General features: G+C 45.2%; 1 protein-coding gene and 5 non-coding genes across 6 annotated transcripts in view; 5 read left to right on the top strand and 1 right to left on the bottom strand.

The window, feature by feature from the left end:
- LOC149445375 (uncharacterized) overlaps positions 1-14,203 on the bottom strand; it is a 193,857-nt gene that overhangs the window by 131,519 nt on the left and 48,135 nt on the right. The window lies entirely within an intron of this gene.
- Positions 2,540-2,622, top strand: TRNAL-UAA (transfer RNA leucine (anticodon UAA)). The gene has a single exon. It is a non-coding gene; the product is annotated as a tRNA-Leu (tRNA).
- Positions 3,116-3,198, top strand: TRNAL-UAA (transfer RNA leucine (anticodon UAA)). The gene has a single exon. It is a non-coding gene; the product is annotated as a tRNA-Leu (tRNA).
- Positions 3,477-3,559, top strand: TRNAL-UAA (transfer RNA leucine (anticodon UAA)). The gene has a single exon. It is a non-coding gene; the product is annotated as a tRNA-Leu (tRNA).
- TRNAL-UAA (transfer RNA leucine (anticodon UAA)) lies at positions 4,651-4,733 on the top strand. The gene has a single exon. It is a non-coding gene; the product is annotated as a tRNA-Leu (tRNA).
- Positions 5,230-5,312, top strand: TRNAL-UAA (transfer RNA leucine (anticodon UAA)). Its single transcript has one exon. It is a non-coding gene; the product is annotated as a tRNA-Leu (tRNA).

Raw genomic sequence — 14,203 nt, 5'->3', positions numbered from 1 at the left:
CCAGGACACGCTGATCGGGACAGAAGAGTTTCTCTCTCCCGGTCAGCGGTGTTCCCTGCAGTACACACCCCCGCCCCCTAGTAAAACACTCCCCTCACACAGTTAACCCTTCCCTGAATAATAAATTTAACCCCTTCCTCCCCAGTGCCATTAGTACAGTGTCAGTGTTTTTTTTTTGCAGTGATCACTGTATTGGTGTCACTGGGGATGTCAGTGACCCCAAGTCAGTACCCCCAATGTCAGAATGTCCGCCGCAGTCCTGCCATAAGTCGCTGATCGTCGCCATAAGTCGCTGATCGCCGCCATTATTAGTATAAAAAAAAATAAAAATCCCAGTATCTTTCCCGCCATTTGTAAACGCTATAACTTTCACGTAAACCAATTAATTTACACGTATTGGTTTTTTTTTTAGCTAAGACATCTCGCAGAATACATTTTGGCAGAAATTTATGACTAAATTTGATTTTTACATTTTTTTCTACTGGACATGTTTTATAGCAAAAAGTCCAAAATATTGGTTTTTTTCCTCAAAATTGTCAGGCTTTTTTTTATAGCGCAAAAAATAAAAACTCACAGGCGATCAAATACCACCGAAAGAAAGCTCAATTTGTGGGAAAAAAAGGATATAAATTTCATTTATGTACCGTATTGCATGACCGCGCAATTGTCCGTTAAACTAGCACAGCGCTGCATAGCAAAAAAATGGCGTAAATTGCAGCATCTATACCATAGTTTGTAGACGCTATAACTTTCACACAAAGCAATCAATATACACTTATTGGGATTTTTTTTACCAAAAACATGTAGCAGAATACATTTTGGCCTAAATATATAACTAACTTTGAGTTTACTATATATTTTTTAAAGCTGAAAGTAAAAAATATCGTTTTTCTTCAAAATTTTTGGCCTTTTTTTGTTTATAGCGTGAAAAATAAAAAGCGCACAGATGATCAAATACCACCGAAAGAAAGCTCTATTTGTATGAAAAAAAGGACGTAAATTTCGTTCGGGTGCAGCATTGTATGACCGCGCAATTATCAGTTGAATTAGTGCAGCGCCGAGTAGCAAAAAGAGACCTGGTCATTAAGGGGGGTAAATCCTCAGGAGGGCAAGTGGTTAATAAAGTGTTCAAGAAAAGCAGCACACAACTAAACAGCACAAGAAAGTGGGAGTTAGCTGAAACACATGAAAGTTTACCTTGAGTAGATAATACAGCTAGAGAGAACACAGCATATACTGTAGATCCTCATGTCAGGTTCACTACTAATGTGCTTTTCTTGATGTCTCACTCACCCAACCCTGGTCATATCTCCCTAACATCACCGCACACTCATCATCATTCATCTCTATGCTGTCACTTGTAAAACAGAAGCCAGGCAGTGAACAGGGATATTGCCGGAGGAGGTTCCGCCATGCTCTGGCTGGAAAAATCTCTCGTAAAAACTAATGTGACAGGGAAGCCACAAGAGCCCCCTGGAGCATGGGCGGGCGGGGGTCACCATTGCGACCTCTGTAACCCCTCAAGCTCCACTAGTGGAACAGAAGACAGGTATTTTAAAAATCCGAATCCCCAGCAAAGTGGCTGGAGATTCGGATTTAGGCAAAGTTTACACTATTGCAGCTCTGCAAGCCATGTTTGCTCAGGCATGACAGCCAACTAATTTGAATGGGCTTCCATGCAGGAAAAGGGTTCCTGCACCATTTGTAAATCACAGTGGCTGGGAAATCACATGGTGCTTTTGTGTGGGGGTGCCATTAAGAATGAATGCAGCCCAGCGCGCCTGAAGAGCAGTGTATTTCGGCTGAGGTGTGGGAACCGTTGTGATTCCTGCACCTGCAATAGTAAGAACCTAGGCTTTAGGGTGAACAACATCTGTAAGCTACTCTGCATCAATAGCTATGGGGCTAGCTGCTGAACCTGTGGAATCCTCTGCTTTCCTGAATTTAGATTTGGCTGGGCTTCTTGAGGTGGAGAGGACTCACTTGAGCCAAAGTGTTCTCCGAGATGTCAGAGATGCTATGCAGGTCTGGTCAGAGAGAAAGGCTATTGCTGGGATTAAACCAGTGCCATCTTGGATGGTGTGTGGACCGGCTAGAAGAAGTTCAGTAAGCAGCTTTTTCTCTTCTTTGTGATACTGGACATGCTGGTCAGGTGTCTGGTGCCAGGCTCTGAGGAACATCCATAGCCTCTGCTTTGCCACTTAAAGTTGCTTATTAGTCAATAATATGACACCAGAACAGGTGTATGCAGGTAGACAGGATAGCTGAGTGGTTAAGATGTCTGACTTAAGATCCAATGGATGTATATCCTCGTGGCTTCGAACCCCACTCCTGGTATCTCTTTGTTCTTTACTGTCCTTTATGCAATCTAACCTTCTAAGAGTTGCTCACTAGTCAATAATATGGGGAGTTTTCTCCCCTGCTGGAGCAAATTGGATCATGCTTTGCTGGGGATTTTGCCTTCCACTAGATCAATTGTGTCTATTGGATATACTTTTTTTATGGTTGATCTAGTAATACCAGAAAAAGAAAACAGGTCACCAGGATGGCTGAGTGGTTAAGGCGTTGGACTTAAGATCTAATGGATGTATATCCTCGTGGGTTCGAACCCCACTCCTTGTATCTCTTTGTTAATTACTGTCCTTTATGCAATCTAACCTTCTAAGAGTTGCTCACTAGTCAATAACAAGGGGAGTTTTCTCCCCTGCTGGAGCAAATTGGATCATGCTTTGCTGGGGATTTTGCCTTCCACTGGATCAATTGTGTCTATTGGATATACTTTTTTTTTATGGTTGAACTAGTAATACCAGAAAAAGTAAGCATAGGTCACCAGGTTGACTGAGTGGTTAAGGTGTTGGATTTAAGATCCAATAGATGTATATCCTTGTGGGTTCACACCCCACTCCTGGTATCTCTTTGTTCTTTACTGTCCTTTACGCAATCTAACCTTCTAAGAGTTGCCCACTAGTCAATAACATGGGGAGTTTTCTCCCCTGCTGGAGCAAATTGGATCATGCTTTGCTGGGGATTTTGCCTTCCTCTGGATCAATTGTGTGTATAGGATTCACTTTTTTTTTATGGTTAAACTAGTAATACCAGAGACAGAAAACAGGTCACCAGAATGGCCGAGTGGTTAAGGTGTTGGACTTAAGATCCAATGGATGTATACCCTCATGGGTTCAAACCCCACTCCTGGTATCACTTTGTTCTTTACTGTCCTTTATGCCAGCACAACCTTCTAAGAGTTGCTCACTAGTCAATAACATGTTCTTGCTTTGTGGACTTTTCTCCCCTGCTGGAGCAAATTTGATCATGCTTTGCTGGGGATTTTGCCTTCCACTGGGTCAATTGTGGGTATAGGATTCATTTTTTTTTTTATGGTTGAACTAGTAATACCAGAGAGAGAAAACACAGGTCACCAGGATGGTGATTTTTTTTATGGTTGAACTACTAATACCAGAGAACAAAAACAGGTCAGCAGGATGGCCGAGTGGTTAAGGCATTGGACTTAAGATCCAATGGATGTATATCCTCATGGGTTCGAACCCCACTCCTGGTATCACTTTGTTCTTTACTGTCCTTTATGCAATCTAACCTTCTAAGAGTTGCTCACTAGTCAATAATATGGGGAGTTTTCTCCCCTGCTGGAGCAAATTTGATCATGCTTTGCTGGGGATTTTGCCTCCCACTGGGTCAATTGTGGGTATAGGATTCACTTTTTTTATGGTTGAACTAGTAATACCAGAGAAAGACATTTGGTCACAAGGATGGCCGAGTGGTTAAGGTGTTGGGCTTAAGATCCAATGGATGTACATCCTCATGGGCTCAAACCCCACTCCTGGTATCACTTTGTTCTTTACGGCAACACAACCTTTTAAGAGTTGCTCACTGGTCAATAACATGTTCTTGCATTGCATTGGGGAGTTCTCTCCCCTGCTGCAGCAAATTGGATCATGCTTTGCTGGGGATTTTGCCTTCCTCTGGATCAATTGTGTGTATAGGATTCACTTTTTTTTATGGTTGCACTAGTAATACCAGAACTAGAAAATAGCTCAACAGAATGGCCGAGTGGTTAAGGTGTTGGGCTTAAGATCCAATGGATGTACATCCTCATGGGTTCAAACCCCACTCCTGGTATCACTTTGTTCTTTACTGTCCTTTATGGCAACACAACCTTTTAAGAGTTGCTCACTAGTCAATAACATGTTCTTGCATTGCATTGGGGAGTTTTCTCCCCTGCTGGATCAAATTGGATCATGCTTTGCTGGGTATTTTGCCTTCCTCTGGATCAATTGTGTGTATAGGATTCACTTTTTTTTATGGTTGCACTAGTAATACCAGAATTAGAAAATAGGTCACCAGAATGGCCAAGTGGTTAAGGTGTTGGGCTTAAGATCCAATGGATGTACATCCTCATGGGTTCAAACCCCACTCCTGGTATCACTTTGTTCTTTACGGCAACACAACCTTTTAAGAGTTGCTCACTGGTCAATAACATGTTCTTGCATTGCATTGGGGAGTTCTCTCCCCTGCTGCAGCAAATTGGATCATGCTTTGCTGGGGATTTTGCCTTCCTCTGGATCAATTGTGTGTATAGGATTCACTTTTTTTTATGGTTGCACTAGTAATACCAGAATTAGAAAATAGGTCACCAGAATGGCCGAGTGGTTAAGGTGTTGGGCTTAAGATCCAATGGATGTATATCCTCATGGGTTCAAACCCCACTCCTGGTATCACTTTGTTCTTTACTGTCCTTTATGGCAACACAACCTTTTAAGAGTTGCTCAATAGTCAATAACATGTTCTTGCATTGCATTGGGGAGTTTTCTCCCCTGCTGGATCAAATTGGATCATGCTTTGCTGGGTATTTTGCCTTCCTCTGGATCAGTTGTGGGTATAGGATTATAACTTTTTTTTATGTGTGCAGATGTGCAGGTCACCAGGATGGCTGAGTGTTTAAGGCATTAGACTTAAGATCCAAAAGATCCTTGTGAGTTCAAACCCTACTCCTGGTATCATGTTATTTACTGTCCTTTATGCCAACACAACCTTCTAAGAGTTGCTCACTAGTCAATAACATGTTCTTGCTTTGCGGACTTTTCTCCCCTGCTGGAGCAAATTTGATCATGCTTTGCTGGGGATTTTGCCTTCGACTGGGTCAATTGTGGGTGAAGGATTCACTTTTTTTTATGGTTGCACTAGTAATACCAACAACAAAAAACATAGATCACCAGGATGGCCGAGTGGTTAAGGCGTTGGACTTAAGATCCAATGGATATATATCCTCGTGGGTTCGAACCCCACTCCTGGTATCTTTTTGTTCTTTACTGTCCTTTATTCAATCTAACCTTTTTTTTTTATGATTGAACTAGTTATACCAGAGCCAGTATATGCAGGTCACCAGGATGTCCAAGTGGTTATACATCCATTGGATCTTAAGACCAATGCCTTAACCACTCGGCCATCCTAGTGACCAGCATATTCTGCCTCTGGTATTACTAGTTCAATCATAAAAAGAAAAAAGTTATAATCCTATACCCACAGGTGATCCAGAGGAAGGCAAAAAATAAAAAAGTTATAATCCTATACCTTTATATTCTTTCTATATATCCTTTAAGTTGGACTTAAGATCCAATGGATGTATGTCCTTGCAGGTTTGAACCCCACTCCTGGTATCACATTGTTCTTTACTGTCCTTTATAGCAATCCAACCTTCTAAGAGTTGCTCACTAGTCAAAAACATGTTCTTGCATTGCATTGGGGAGTTTTCTCCCCTGCTGGAGCAAATTGGTTCATGCTTTGCTGGGTTTTTTGCCTTCCTCTGGATCAATTGTGGGTGAAGGATTCACTTTTTTTATGGTTGAACTAGTAATACCAGAGATAAAAACACAAGTTACCAGAATGGCTGAGTGGTTAAGGCATTGGACGTAAGATCCCATGAATATCTTCGAGGGTTCAAAAACCCACTCCTGGTATCAACTTGTTATTTACTGTCCTTTATGCCAACACAACCTTCTAAGAGTTGCTCACTAGCCAATAACATGTTCTTGCATTGCAGACTTTTCTCCCCTGCTGGAGCAAAATGGATCATGCTGTGCTGGTTTTTTTGCCTTCCTCTGGATCAACTGTGGGTATAGGATTATAACTTTTATATTTTTATGATTGAACTAGTAATACCAGAACAAACATCTGTAGGTTACCAGGATGGCCGAGTGGTTAAGGCATTAGACGTAAGATCCAATGGATGTATTTCCTCATGTGATCAAACCCCATTCTTGGTATTACTGTTATTCACTATCCTTTATGGCAATCCAACTAACATGTTCTTGCATTGCATTGGGGAGTTTTCTCCCCTGCTGGAGCAAATTGGATCATGCTTTGCTGGGTTTTTTGCCTTCCTCTGGATCAACAGTGGGTGTAGGATTATAACATTTTTATTTTTATGATTGAACCAGTAATACAAGAAGAAAAATATGCAGATCACCAGGATGGCTGAATGGTTCAGGTGTTGGACTTAAGATCCACTGAATGTATATGCTTGTGGGTTTGAACCCCACTCCTTGTATCACTTTGCTATTTACTGTCCTTTATGGCAATCCAACCTTCTAAGAGTCGTTCACTAGTCAATAACATGTTCTTGCATTGCATTGGGGAGTTGCTCTTCCCTGCGGGAGCAAATTAGATCATGCTTTGCTGTGTTTTTTGCCTTCCTCTGGATTAACTGTGGGTATAGGATTATAACATTTTTTTTTATTGTTGAACTAGATGGACTTTTTTATTTTTCAGCCAAACTAACTATGGAACTATGTAAATAGGATATATTAGATATGAACTATGAAACTAAAATGTTTTATTTTGAGTTTCATATGTATTTGTGTAAAATAAATTGTATTATTTTAACTGATTTTTTGTTGGCATGTAATATATGCATCTAAAAAAACCCCCTACCTATTCTACCTATTTTTCACATTTTATGGGGGGAGGTGCAATCTTCTCTCATCTCTCACTCATTCAAAGCAAACAGAGGCATTATAGTTGGCGCTGCTCCATATTAAGTTCCTTGCAGATGATATACCAAACATATAAATTATAGCAAAGACACTATTAAAAAAATAATGGGTTAAATGTGGAATCGCACAGCTCAGCCCTCCCCCCCCCTCACCGTGTGGCTGAGATTATGTATATTTACTTTACTTTCCAGTTATTTTATGAAGGTTCTTCAAAGTGCAGATGCAGCAAAAAGTAATTTACCAGAAAAGCGCCGACCGCACCAGATCTCCCCGAAGTTCAGAGGCAAAACATGTCATTTTATAGCCCAGCCGTTCCCGGAGATGTCAGCACCGCCTGCCCCCAGATCTGTGTACTCAGCAAGAAGTTCAGCGAGATCCCGGCATAGGTCCACCGCGGAGCCACTCCGGGGAGAGGAGGATTCCTAAACTGTGCGCTGTGTCTACCATGCTGTCAGTACAGACAGCTTCCCATATAATTACTACAATGAATAGGATAAAAAGAACAGCCGTAACTGACCTCATTTCATTATATAACCAACACCTAACAATGTCCAATTCTCCCACAGGGTGCGTAGGTCTGACCTCCAGCCTTTCCTTCAGTCTTGCACAGTTGTACTGGCTCCTCTCCTGGACTGAAACAACTTACTCTGGTCTCACTGCACACTGTGAGCTTCTCACAATGTGCAGTGATTTCTTTAATAGGAAACTATGTACAGCATCCTGCCAGACTCTCTCACCAGCCATGATCTGTCTGCATTGCATAGAGGATCACAGAGACTCTTACATCACTGGGTCTAAAATAAAGTATGTAATGAAAATGGAAAGGTTTTATTGAATCACTCCAGCAGCATGTAGATGGGGGAGGGGGAACCAGGGAAGACAAAGCATAAGCAGATTGAAATTCCAGTACAGAACTCCCCCCACCACTGGGATAGCTCCCCCATTACAGATCTCCCCTACCACCACCAGTACAGCACCCCTAGAACAGATCTTTCCCCCTGACCACCACTACAGCTTCCCCCAGTACAGATCTCCCCACCACTAGTATAGCTCGCTGCAGTAAAGTATTCCTCTCCCATAATTAGCACAGTTCTCCGCATCTCCTTCCACCACCAGTACAGCATACCAGTACAGTATCCCCCCACCAGTATAGTTCCCCCCAGTACAGATCTCCCCCACCACCAGTACACATGTTCCCCCCTGCCATCAGTGCACCTCCCCCAGTACAGTATCCCCCCTCCGCCAGTATAGTCCCCCCCCAGTACAGATCTCCCCCACCATCAGTACACATCTCTCCCTTCTACCACCAGTACAGCTCCCCCAGTACAGTATTCCACCACCACCACCAGTACAGCTCCACCGATTACAGATATCCCCCACCACCACCAGTACAGCTCCCCCCAGGAAAGTACCCCCCCACCACTAGTACAGGTCCCCTGATTACAGAGCTCCCTCTCACCACCAGTACAACTCCACCGACAACAGATCTCCCTCCCACCACCAGTACAACTCGGCCAGTACAGTATCCCCCCACTACCACCAGTATAACTTCCCCCATTACAGATCTCCCTCACACCACCAGTACAACTCTGCCAGTACAGTATTCCCCCCCCCCCCCCACAGACACACTACCACCAGTATAGCTCCCCTGATTACAGATCTCCCTCCAACCACCAGTACAGCTCTGCCAGTAGAGTATTCCCTGCCACCAGTACAGTTCTCCCCAGCACAGATCTCAGCCTCCACCAATACACATCCCCCCCCCCCCAACAACAGGACAGCTCCTCCAGTACAGTATTCCACCAGCACCTGTACAGCTCCCCCCAGGGGCGGACTGACCATTTGGAAACTCGGGCACTGCCCGAGGGCCCAGGGTCAGTAGGGGGCCCCATGAGATGCCCCTGGTACCTTTTTCATAGGTTTTTTTGAGTTTGGGCAAGGACACAGGGACCCCATGATCCCCTATTGCCCAGGGGCCCCATGAGTTGCCAGTCCGCCCCTGCTCCCCCCAGGAAAGTATCCCCTCCATCACTAGTACAGCTCCCCTGATTACAGATCTCCCTCCCACCACCAGTACAGCTCCTCTGATGACAGATCTCCCTCCCACCACCAGTACAGCTCTGCCAGTACAGTATCCCCCACTACCACCAATATAGCTCCCCCCATTACAGATCTCCCTCCCACCACCAGTAGAGATCTGCCAGTACAGTACCCCCCCCCACTACCACCAATATAGCTCCCCCCCATTACAGATCTCCCTCCCATCACCAGTACAGCTCCCCCGATTACAAATCTCCCTCCCACCACCAGTACAGCTCTGCCAGTACAGTATCCTCCCCACTACCACCAATAAAGCTCCCCCCCCATTACAGATCTCCCTCCCACCACCAGAAGCTCTGCCAGTACAGTACCCCCCCACACTACCACCAATATAGCTCCCCCCCCATTACAGATCTCCCTCCCATCACCAGTACAGCTCCCCCGATTACAGATCTCACTCCCACCACCAGTACAGCTCTGCCAGTACAGTATCCTCCCCACTACCACCAATATAGCTCCCCCCATTACAGATCTCCCACCACCAGTAGAGCTCTGCCACTACAGTACCCCCACCCCCCCCATACCGCCAATATAGCTCCCCCCCATTACAGATCTCCCTCCCATCACCAGTACAGCTCCCCCGATTACAGATCTCCCTCCCACCACCAGTACAGCTCTGCCAGTACAGTATCCCCCCCCCACTGCCACCATTATAGCTCCCCCCACTACAGATCTCTCTCCCGTCACCAGTACAGCTCCCCCGATTACAGATCTCCCTCTCACCACCAGTACAGCTTTGGTAGTACAGTATCCCCCCCCCGCACTACCACCAGTATAGCTCCCCCCCATTACAGATATCCCTCTCACCACCAGTACAACTCCCCCCCAATATATATTTCTCCTCCCTTCATGAAACTCACTCACCAGACCAGGCATTTCAGAATGGCAGGACACCCTTTTCTCAGTTGTGTCATATGACTGGAGCCAAAGAAGAGCTAAATAGAGCCTGCCGCTGCCTGTCTCTGGGTTCTAGCATGCAGTAGGAGGCAGATGCAGTGCTTCAAGTGTGGAACAACTGGCAGCAATAGCTGTGGCACAGCAGGTACTCTGGGGGAGTATTTGGACCCCCCACTCTCCCCTTTATATACACCTCTGGAGCTTACCAACTCTTGTGTAGTGTCATCATTAGTTTTCTTTTTTTCCTTTATTTTCTTCTGGTGATCCCTCCAGTAAGTCTGGTATTTTTCAACTTCCTTTAACCCCCGGTTCACATCTTTGTGACCGTGCGGGCCGCGTTTTGCATGGTACGAGAGCCCATTCATGTGAATGGACTCCCATGCCCATGACACGCAGGGAAGATGGTAGCAGTTAGAGAGTTGAGACAAACTATTTATCACCGACGGGGGCTTTCAACTGTCAGCTTTTATTCATGTTTGTAAAATGGTTATCTCAAATGGAAAGACACAAGTGTTTCCTTAACTGCTTATAAAGTGTTAGCTGGATTTCGGCTTTAATTTGTTAGTCTAGTCCACAGGTGTCAAACTGGCGGCCCCCAAGCTGTTGCCAAACTACAAGTCCCATGAGGCATTGCAATATTGGCAGTTAGAAGCATGACTCCCAAAGGCAGAGGCATGATGGGACTTGTAGTTTCTCAACAGCTGGAGGACCGCCAGTTTGACACCCCTGGTCTAGTCCATCTAAATCTGCTAGTTCATCTAACACTACCCACAGACTGACAATGCTTCAAGGGTGGCTACATTCAAGGGAGGTGTGTTACTGGCCAGTATGCTCCTCCATCCAGAGTGTGGATGCCCTAAATAAAAAAAAGCCTAAGAAAAGAAAACTAATGCAGCCACCACATCGTTGGTAAACTGCAATATATTACAATTTTTCTTACATAAAAATTCAAATATGAGAGTAGGCTCATAAATCAATACATACAGTATTTAAAATAATCGAAACATGGAGCATGGAAAAGTGGATGTCATATCGATATTACTTTGCGGTAATTGTTACGACAGCAACTGAAATTGCGCAGTGATTGAAAATCCCCATCCGTTCACCACTCAGTATGCGCGGCATGCTCATGAATTAATCTCCGATCTCCTGTGTTTCCAGGAGGAGCTCCTGTACAAGAAAGCTGCAAGTCATCTTCAGGAGCGCCTGGCAATCCTCCGGTACCTTAATAGCGGAATGCGTTCCGACGGAGGCAGTGCCTGCAATCATGACAGGCCATTTCCCGCTACAAATAACAGACAAGATATGTAGCTGCAGGAATCTCTGTGATTTATTACACTTGTCACCGCGTTACCAAATCCACCCCAAGGCCTCTGGAACTTTCAGATAGACGGGGTCTGTGCAATAATAATGAGACGACTGATGAGCACAGATCCTTGGCGAGCGTTAAGGAATATCGATGTTCAGGCGTGTTGGTGATGAGCGCAGATCCTTGGCGAGCGTTGAGGTTCAGGTGTGTTGGTGATGAGCGCAGATCCTTGGCGAGCGTTAAGGAATATCGATGTTCAGGCGTGTTGGTGATGAGCGCAGATCCTTGGCGAGCGTTGAGGTTCAGGTGTGTTGGTGATGAGCGCAGATCCTTGGCGAGCGTTGAGGAATATCGATGTTCACGCGTGTTGGTGATGAGCGCAGATCCTTGGTGAGCGTTGAGGTTCAGGTGTGTTGTTGATGAGCGCAGATCCTTGGCGAGCGTTGAGGTTCAGGTGTGTTGGTGATGAATGCAGATCCTTGGTGAGCGTTGAGGAATATCGATGTTCAGACGTGTTGGTGATGAGCGCAGATCCTTGGCAAGCGCTGAGGTTCAGGTGTGTTGGTGATGAGCGCAGATCCTTGCCGAGCGTTGAGGAATATCGATGTTCAGGCGTGTTGGTGATGAGCGCAGATCCTTGGCGAGCGTTGAGGTTCAGGTGTGTTGGTGATGAGCGCAGATCCTTGGCGAGCGTTGAGGTTCAGGTGTGTTGGTGATGAGCGCAGATCCTTGCCGAGCGTTGAGGAATATCGATGTTCAGGCGTGTTGGTGATGAGCGCAGATCCTTGGCGAGCGTTGAGGTTCAGGTGTGTCGGTGATGAACGCAGATCCTTGGCGAGCGTTGAGGTTCAGGTGTGTTGGTGATGAGTGCAGATCCTTGGCGAGCGTTGAGGAATATTGATGTTCAGGTGTGTTGGTTATGAGCGTAGATCCTTGGCGAGCGTTGAGGTTCAGGTGTGTTGGTGATGAGCGCAGATCCTTGGCGAGCGTTGAGGAATATTGATGTTCAGGTGTGTTGGTTATGAGCGTAGATCCTTGGCGAGCGTTGAGGTTCAGGTGTGTCGGTGATGAGCATGGCAAAAAAGTGCCTAATGCAAGCCATAGACGGTTTGTTTATCAGCTGATGTTTCATTCCGAAATAATAATCGGGCGATTTTCACACTGTTAGTGGGGCAATGGCATCGGCCAATTTTCATGGTTCCTCCTCATTTAGTTTATCGGGCGTGCTGGAAAATTCGTGAAAAACAGACGATTTTCGCAATCATTGGTGACAACATCGGATTACAGAACGAACGATGTTTCATTTTTCGGATGAAAAATCGGCCGATGTTCGAACCGTCTATGGCCTTCATAAGAATGGTACTCATGGTTCTTGGGTATTATCGAAGACTAGACCAACTGGAGCCTCTTGCCAACTGCAGCAAAAAGGATGAGCTTTAATGCCCAGTCCTCGTTCATATATGTCCACAGCAGCCAGAGCTGGGACAAGGAGTGGGCAGGAGGGGCAGGCGCCACCACACACAAGCGTCAGATCAAAGGCTAGCAACCATGGGGCTGCTCTGACAACTACTGCTGTCATATTGTGCCCAGGGGCGGACCGACCATTCAAGCACTCGGGCACTGCCTGAGGGCCCGGGGTCAGTAGGGGGCCCCATGGGATGCCCCTGGTACCTTTCATTGGCTTTTTCATAGGCTTTTTTTGGGTGTGAGCGAGGACACAGGGGCCCCATGATCCCCTATTGCCCGAGGGCCCCATGAGTTGTCAGTCCACCCCTAACTGTGCTCCAACATGCCCACTCTCCGCCCAAAATAGAAAACACATTGTGCATTTGCAACTACCTTCTAGTTGCTAGAAAGCAAGCCATTGGCCATGCATGTGCAGTACTCACTCCACACCAGCCAGGGAAAGGGGGCAGAACTGGCACAGGATGGTAAACCCCATTCTACATCATGTATTAGGAGAGGGAGGGGGAATGCAGTCCCCCATCCTTGCCTTGGACACTGAGCCAGCCTGTCTCGGTACTGACAGCAGCGCACTACAGTCTCCCAGCACACACTGACCGAACTGTCACTGAAAGGATCAGGAGCAAGCAGGAACAGACTCCTGGTCATGTCACTTCTGTGAATCACAGAGGTCACATGATACAGAAGCTGTGCCACCTCCTGACAGCCTTTAACCACTTCAAGTCCAGATACTTTCACCCCCTTCCTGTCCAGGCCAATTTTCAGCTTTCAGCGCTATCACACTTTGAATGACAATTGCGCGGTCATGCAACACTGTACCCATATGAATCTTTTAGCATTTTTTTTATAAATGAAAAAGTCCACAAACATTTTGAAAAAAAAATTTGTTTCTTATAAAATTTTGCAAATAAATAATCTTTTTTCATAAATCTTGGCCAAAATGTATTGTTATCTTTTTAGTAAAAAACAATAACCCAAATTAGTTTATAACCAAATATTATAATTCAATTACATTTTTTTTAGATTATTATTTAGGGTTTTTTTTTTTTTTTTAACATACTGTCACCCTAGCAGTACATAGTGACACTGTACTACTTGTGGGGGGTGATGAAGATTTGTTTTGTTTTTTTACACTGATTGCTTTTACACCCATAAAGGCTGTAAAAGCAATCATTTCTCCTTCTCTCTGGCTGCATTCTTGCAGCCATTGAGAAATACTGTGAGAGCTGTGATTGGTCACATGGTACAAGGCTATTGGGAATAGCCTTGTACCATGTGATCTCTGTGATCATTAACAGATTTCACACGTAGTAAGCAATGTCAGGAAGTGACATCTTGCTTACTACTTTTCATGTGATCACTGATTAGCCAATAAGTGATCACATGATCGGGACCTCACACAGAGGTCCCATACATCGATCTG

This window comes from Staurois parvus, unplaced genomic scaffold (assembly GCF_062004578.1).
Source record: "Staurois parvus isolate SC_StPar_1 unplaced genomic scaffold, SC_StPar_1.0 ptg000723l, whole genome shotgun sequence".
In the NCBI taxonomy this organism is placed as follows: domain Eukaryota; kingdom Metazoa; phylum Chordata; class Amphibia; order Anura; family Ranidae; genus Staurois; species Staurois parvus.
Note: the sequence above shows the minus strand (reverse complement) of the source record. Positions and strands in the feature narration are given on the sequence as shown.